Source organism: Astatotilapia calliptera, chromosome 6, assembly GCF_964374335.1.
Source record: "Astatotilapia calliptera chromosome 6, fAstCal68.1, whole genome shotgun sequence".
Classification (NCBI taxonomy): domain Eukaryota; kingdom Metazoa; phylum Chordata; class Actinopteri; order Cichliformes; family Cichlidae; genus Astatotilapia; species Astatotilapia calliptera.
Window position 1 is genome coordinate 7,342,471 of NC_137427.1, and position 7,383 is coordinate 7,349,853.

At 37.6% G+C, this 7,383-nt stretch overlaps 1 long non-coding RNA gene across 1 annotated transcript; it reads right to left on the reverse strand.

Annotated features, from left to right (window-relative positions):
• Positions 1-1,134: 1,134 nt before the first annotated feature.
• Positions 1,135-1,639, reverse strand: LOC145429285 (uncharacterized). Its single transcript, XR_013909527.1, has 2 exons — positions 1,388-1,639; positions 1,135-1,302 (listed from the first exon to the last, which is right to left on the reverse strand). It is a non-coding gene; the product is annotated as an uncharacterized LOC145429285 (long non-coding RNA).
• Positions 1,640-7,383: the final 5,744 nt, after the last annotated feature.

Here is a 7,383-nt window from a genome sequence, read left to right on the forward strand (position 1 = left end):
AAAAACATTTTCGTCTTTATACTCTGTACCCACAGCATCAAATATTAAAGAAGAAGAAGAAGAAAAACAAAACAGCTGTTATTCACCTGTGAAGTTTCGAGACTCACCTTGCGATAAGAGAAAGATAAAGGTTTGGGCATAATAGGGAGTGGAGTATAGAGAATAGAGTGAAGTAAGAAAATGTTTTTGAAGGAGCCCATGGCTGTTGAGGAGGAGGAGGAGAAGTAGAAGAAAAAATGAAAGGAAAACTGTCCTCAAGGATACAGAAAAGAGAAAAGCATAGTTAGTTTTCAGAAATACTAATAACATTCTCCTTTGTGCTCTTAAATAACATCATGCTCTATCCCAAATAAAACTTGAGACTTGAATTGTCTTTCTATGTGCATATATGGTATGTTACGTTAATACATTTTTTTTGAACACTTTAACTGAAAAAAAGGGTAATTTTGAAAATAGCAAACAGCTTATTTAACAACTTCTTCTGATGTGGGTTTATTAATCATATAGTGAACATGTTGATATGAAGGCTGTTATATCATGAGCCAGATCTACATGTGGAATAATGAGGTTAACACACGGGAAATGGAATTAGATAATACAGTCATAGCCAAAAGATCTGGAAATGGCACATACCTTTCCATGTTTTCCATGTGCTATGCCTCTTCAGTCTTTATTTGGATTTTTTTTACATGTTTCTATGACAATGGAGAACAATCCCAATAATTCCATATGTTTAAGCAGGTTTTTCTTTTTCAAATACATAAAATGTAGTTTTGGCAGTTGCTGCCTGTGCAAGACAATTATTGCTGACACGGGAGAAAGTATATGGAGTCCATGGTGTGGAGAACTAATATGAGCAAGTAAGGAATACAGAGCAGAGTACTGTAGCAGTGGATGAAGGATGCAGTCAGGTGAAGGCACAGGTGGATGTGTGATAAAATTTATTTAATTGTAAAATGACGTATTTAGTCAAATGAAAATGTTTTTCTTACTCTGTTGCAGTCAACTGTGGTTAGTTTTAAACTGTAGGTAATGACAAGCAAGCTCTTGTTTCTGCATATTTACTCCATCTGTCACGGTGCGGCATGGCACACCGTGGGGAAGTGGGGAAGGAGGAGGACCCAGGCGCGGAGCTCAAAGTTCAAGCAGTGTGTTTATTTACAGAGTGAAAACAACGTAACAATAAATCCCCGTGTTCTCCCAGACTCCCGTGTCGTGTCTCCCGTGAATAGTCCGTGTGCTCTCTGCTCCCGTGTCAGCACCCCCCGGTGCTCGCTGCTCTCCGTGCCTTCCACGCTCTCCCTGCGGGAAACAATAACGGCAGCTGTCAGGACACTCAGAATGGCAGGCACACACTTTCTGACTAAACTTAGACAGGGTGACTAACGTGGAGTCTCATGCAATGATCCCGCGTCGGTGGGAGCTCCAAGACTCTCTTAAGTAGCTCCCCCGACGAGGCCTGATCAGCAGCAGGTGTGTGGCTTCGGGTGTGGCCAGTCCCCTTGCAGGGCCACACCCTCCAGGCCTGACGCCGCCTATAAACAAGTGCTCAGCCACCCACACACACATACACACTAGCACAGGGAAGGAGGAGCAACACCAAAATACACAACAACAATAATAATAATAATAATAATAAAAAAATACATGACTGCTCAGGGATCCTGGGTCGCCCAGTCCCAGGACCCTGACACCATCTAAGATTCATTTTTAACTGTTCTACAATGTTCTTCTTCTATAATAATTAAATTATTATTATTATGTGTGTTATTTAGCTTGTTTTAGTGGATTGCAAATTATATGTTATGTTTGTAATCTCCAATAAAATAGTTTAACCCTTTAGAGCCGGTCGGAGCGGGCACGCTCTGTTTTGCGTAACTATTTTTAAATCCCGGTATCTCTGCAACCACGCAAGCTAGCGCAATCATTTTTTTTGCATATGAAACCAGAGGAGTTGTACTTACATCTTATGCCATCAGCTTGTCCTAGGTCACAGTTTCCTTCCACATATAGCTTTGCAAAAACTGCAAAAAGCACTTGCAGCAACAAAAACATAATATTCCAGAAACACGCTTTGCCGATCCAATCAGCTGTTCAGAACATTTCCTACGTTGGAATAGACGTTAGCGCGAACTTTTGCATGTCCGCCATTACCTGCCCGAAACTGGAAGTGACGTCATTTTCGCGGAAATGTAGTTTTTTTTTTTTACCATCAGGGCCTCAGGGCCTATACTAGTGTTTTTAAAAGTTATCTTTGACTTTATGACTTTCTGTGTCTTTTCTGGGATGCTTAGGACTCATATTGCACTGCTGGAAATAGTTTCTTTTGATGCATATGCTGCTTTTTTGCAAATTTGCAGTATAATATTTATGTTCGTTTTTCCTGCAGTATATGAAAATTGGTGTATTTCAAAAATAAAACTATGAAGACACTCAAAATAAATTATTTTGTGCAACTTTTTTGTATTTACAGTTTTGAGGGATAAGCCTCTTAAATTTCTCTAACTAGAAATATATGTTAAAAAAGCAAAAACGATTTTCAATTTGTTTTTAGTTTATTGCACTTTTTTGCAATTTATGTAATTACTATGCACTTAATGAATACATATTATTAAAATCTGGGCTATAATTGTTCTATTGATGAAATGCTCCCAAAAATGGCACCACACCATGTAAAAATATAATATAAGCTCTGGCGGACTTGGTTCTATGGTAGGTCTTAAAGGGTTAAATCATTTGTAAAACGAATAAAATCCTAGATTTGAATATTTTAAAAAAATCTATTGTTGTGAAAATTTAGTTATAATTACAAAAAATCCTGATGATAATTTATTATTTCTTCAAGCTACAACATCATTGTTAATGTTATTGGTGCAGCAAGAGGTCATAATGACCTCCACTGGCAGACCTAGGATGTTTGGAGTGTTGGCGGTTCTACTGTGTTACACAATAATTACTCAAAACATGCTGGATGACATGGTTACACATAATCAAACCAAACCCACTTTTAATAAAGTCAGCGAGTCCATATCAGCATCAAACAGCACAAGGTTAAATCAGTATGATTGTTATTGAGAGGCAGTCGGATGAATGCATTTTGTTGAGTGGCCAACTGTGATAATTAGATATTAAGAAACTTATCAAATATATAATATTTACAAAAACACAGCAGCAGTGCGCTAAAGCAATATAGCCGAAGGGTGAATTCAGAGAGAAAGCAACACAGTTGGAAAAAAGGCATATAAAGGAAGCAAGAGTAAAAAGAAGTTTACAGGACAGGAGAGAAAGCAAGAGGTGAGGGAGATGTGCAGTACCCATAGCTAATGACCACAAACTGTCTTTAAAAATATGAATCAAAATGGACCACAGATTTGATCTGATCTCAGCAAGGAAACATCTAATCTTAAAAAAACAGTAATAATTTTTCTCCTAATGTTGGTTTAAGCATCCTGCTACTCCCTGACACATCTAAATAATGACACAGAAACAGCTCTGAATCTAAAGGCAAAGTAATGTGGCATTTAACACTGGGAGAAGTTCGGAGACTAAATGTGGGTAAATCTGGAGCCAGAACAGTAAAGAGCAAAAGAAACTTTCAGGTTGATGTCTGTGGATTGCTTTGGAGTGTGTGTGTGTGTGTGTGTGTGTGTGTGTGTGTGTGTGTGTGTGTGTGTGTGTGTGTGTGTGTGTGTGTGTGTGTGTGTGTAGGTGTGCACGCATGGAGCAAAGCATCAGTGATGAAATTATGAAAGATGAATTTCATATATTTCATGTTATCAATTTTCTTTTTCACACTCACCTTTAAATACACAATTACAGTGCTATATATAGATAGGTATGGAATAAGAGTTGATCTCTTATTGGGCAAAAGATTTTTTTTTATATCCCTTTATCTACATCACAACATGTACAGTAGCTGAAGCCTGATACCAATCAGTTCTCAGTTGAAGGGAATGTGTGTGTAATATAGATCTAGAATTGTGGAAGTAAGTATGTCTAATAGGAAAGAAATTCATGTCCCACGTCTCATGTGCCCCACAACTCAATTGTGAGGTGTAAGGTAAATGTATTTAAGTAGAGGTCAGGACAATAGCAACAGAAAACTCATGTTTATTTTTCTAAATAAACATGATTCAACATAATTTTACTTCATCTCTTAGCTCAGGTTTATTCTCAACCACGTCAAAATGGGATTATTTTATGCCAGGTACTGATTTTGGCTGTTTGCTACTTCATATTGGAAAATTGCAATGTTTTTTCATATTTTTTCATATCCTTTTTCATATTCTTCATTTCATATTTAGTAGTGACGAGAACCAAATTCCATCCCCGTGACAAATTTTGATCACCTTTTTGTTAACATATGTTGTATATGACACGTGAAACAAATGCACTCAGAGAACATAACATTTCATTTTCAGGGGGCTGATAAACATCAGAAGAATACCGAATCAATGTTTTTACATATATACATACTTCTAATTATCAGAGTTACAAGACAAGACTATTACTACAAGACTATACTTGGCCTCAAACAGACAATGTAAATCCTGGGGAGCTGTGGCTGTGGTAGTCGAGTGTGGTGCATCTGTCCGGGTTGGCATGCAGCTGTGGCTGGCGTGGTGCTGCAGTCACAGCTGCAGGTAATTGGGTCGTCAGTATTAATGTCTATTTATCTCTTCTGCAATGAACCTGGCACGTGGTTCCCTGATGGTTTCTCCTTGCACTGGCAGAACATTGTCTGCAAAATGGTCCGCCATTCACAAGTAGCCTCAGTATACAACACACACAGATGACAGCACCCTCCAGGTGTTTATATTTTATATTGCATGCATGTACCTTCTAGCCTCAGGCCTTTTTCTTTGTTTGCCTATGCTGTATTGAAAGTCCACATATAACCAGACTCCAGAGTCAGTATTTCAAATCTACATGATCCAGTTTTACATATCACACTTGTTCAACAGCTGCCTGATAAGTTACTCATACCATCACTTTCATACTGGTGGACTCCTTTGTCAACTTTGATTCATAAGCATCATCCTTGAGCATAAAGTTCCAGGCTCACAGGCAAATAGGCATCTACTATACATCAACTTACCTATTTATGGTTTAGAACAGAGGTCCCCAACCCCCGGCCTCAGACCGGTACTGGTCCGTGAGTTGTTTGGTACGGGGCCGCGAGAGTTGAGGCCCAGGTGTGAAATGTATGGTTTTCAGGGTTTTTATCGGTTTTCAGCGTTATTTTGTTATCGTTTTTATCGTTAACTCTGTTTTCCTGGCTCTTTTCACATGTGTTATGAATAAATATTCTTTTTTTTTGGTACCGGTACTATTTTTATTTTGTTGTATTTATCTGCGACACCTTAAAGGCTGGTCCGTGAAAATATTGTCGGGCAAACCACCGGTACATGGCGCAAAAAAGGTTGGGGACCGCTGGTTTAGAATATTATAGGACAAACCCTGATGTATCTTTACAGATAGCCTGTTAAAAACCCAATAAAGCAAAGCACAGAAATGGAATGACCTACAACTTTGAAAGAAGTATCAGTTCTCCTTCTCCTTGACTAAAACACTGTATGAGTTTTTTAGTTTGGTTCTTCTTCTTTTTTTATATATTAAATAATTATTGTATCTCACTGTAATGGATTTTTGGGGGGTCGAGACTAAATTGGAGACTTCATTTATAGTACGTCTTCTTTCTTTCTTTCCACTAAAAACTACACTGGACTTTCACCCAACAGAAAGAAATTTTCTAGGTTCAGATTCACTTTTTTGTGTGCAATTTGCATGTTCTCCTTTTGCTTGAGTGGGTTCCCTTTCATCTTATTGGGTTAATCAGTGACTGTAAATTGGCCGTTTACGTAGCTGTCCTCTTTCCTTATGACAGCTGGGATAGGTTCTATGTTCCATAGTTTAAAGTAAAACTTCAATGTTGTTTTGGTTGGGCTCAGTTGGTGGGTCATTACACGTGAATGATTTGTGTGCATTTGTGTTTATGAGTATGTTTGTGCATACATGTGAAAGATTTTGTGTATGTTTGTGTATGCCTGTGAGTGTTTGAGAAAGAGAAAATGACAGCGCAAGACAGAGAGACAGACAGGAGACCGAGAGTTTCCTTCTCCTTCACTGGCAGCTATTGATTGGGTCTTTGGAGCTGAGAAACAAGATATCACACAGCAACCAATCTCAGTTTGGATTATGTCATATCTCTCTCTCACTCCAGCTTTTCCCTCTACTACACTTCTACTCTGGGTTCCCTTCACTCAAGTGGACAGATCCTCAAGGTGGAAAGAAACTCAGCATTCATACCAAGATATCGAACTCCCCGGTGAATCCCTCCAAATCATTTTTAGAGGCTGCCAATTATACAGGGGGCCTCCAAACCTAGATGACTTCAAGGACTTCTTAAAAGTCTAAGGTAAATTGAACTTTCATACAGTGTTGACAGCTCCAGTAAACATTGCTCTGTAACATGTCATAAATAGCCAATGCCTCAAGTTTGTAGTATATGTAGTCCTGTCTAAAAACGTGCAATTACATTACAGTTTTTCACTGATGACTTTTCTTACCAGTCACACTGCAGCCAGCTGGTGGTTCTTTTTAATTGTGCAATTTGCATGAAATGTTTGACTCTATTTGTATCATTTGTATGTAAAAAAAACTGGCCTTACCTTTCTAGGCTGACTGATCTTCATTTAACCTTGCATACAGCCACATAATAGAAAAGGCACTGTGCCACTACAAAGCACTTTGCATGTAAAGATGCGACTGGACAAGTACCAATTCTAATTTGATGTAAGCAAGACACTGGACTAGTGCCCACCGGGTGCTTGCTTCACTAGGTGGATGAATGAGGAATGCCAGTTTACAAAAGTCTGGTAATTCACAGTGGCATGCTGCAACTCCGTGCAGCATGCCATATAGGGTTATATATATATCTATCTATCTATCTATCTATCTATCTATCTATCTATCTATCTATCTATCTATCTATCTATCTAGATAGATAGATAGATAGATAGATAGATAGATAGATAGATAGATAGATAGATAGATAGATAGATATATATATATATAGATAGATATATATATATAGATAGATAGATAGATATATCTCTATCTATATATATCTATATCTATATCTATCTATATCTATATCTATCTATATCTCTATCTATATATATGTCTCTCTCTCTCTCTATATATATATATATATATATATATATATATATAAAAACCCTATATCAATATCAACTTACCAGCATCTTAAGCAAACACATAACGTATTACATTTTATTTTTATTTACAAGTGGCTATTAATAAACTACTTCTGTTATGTAATCAACGTACCAAAATTGTCAAATCCAACAACCTGTTTGGTTT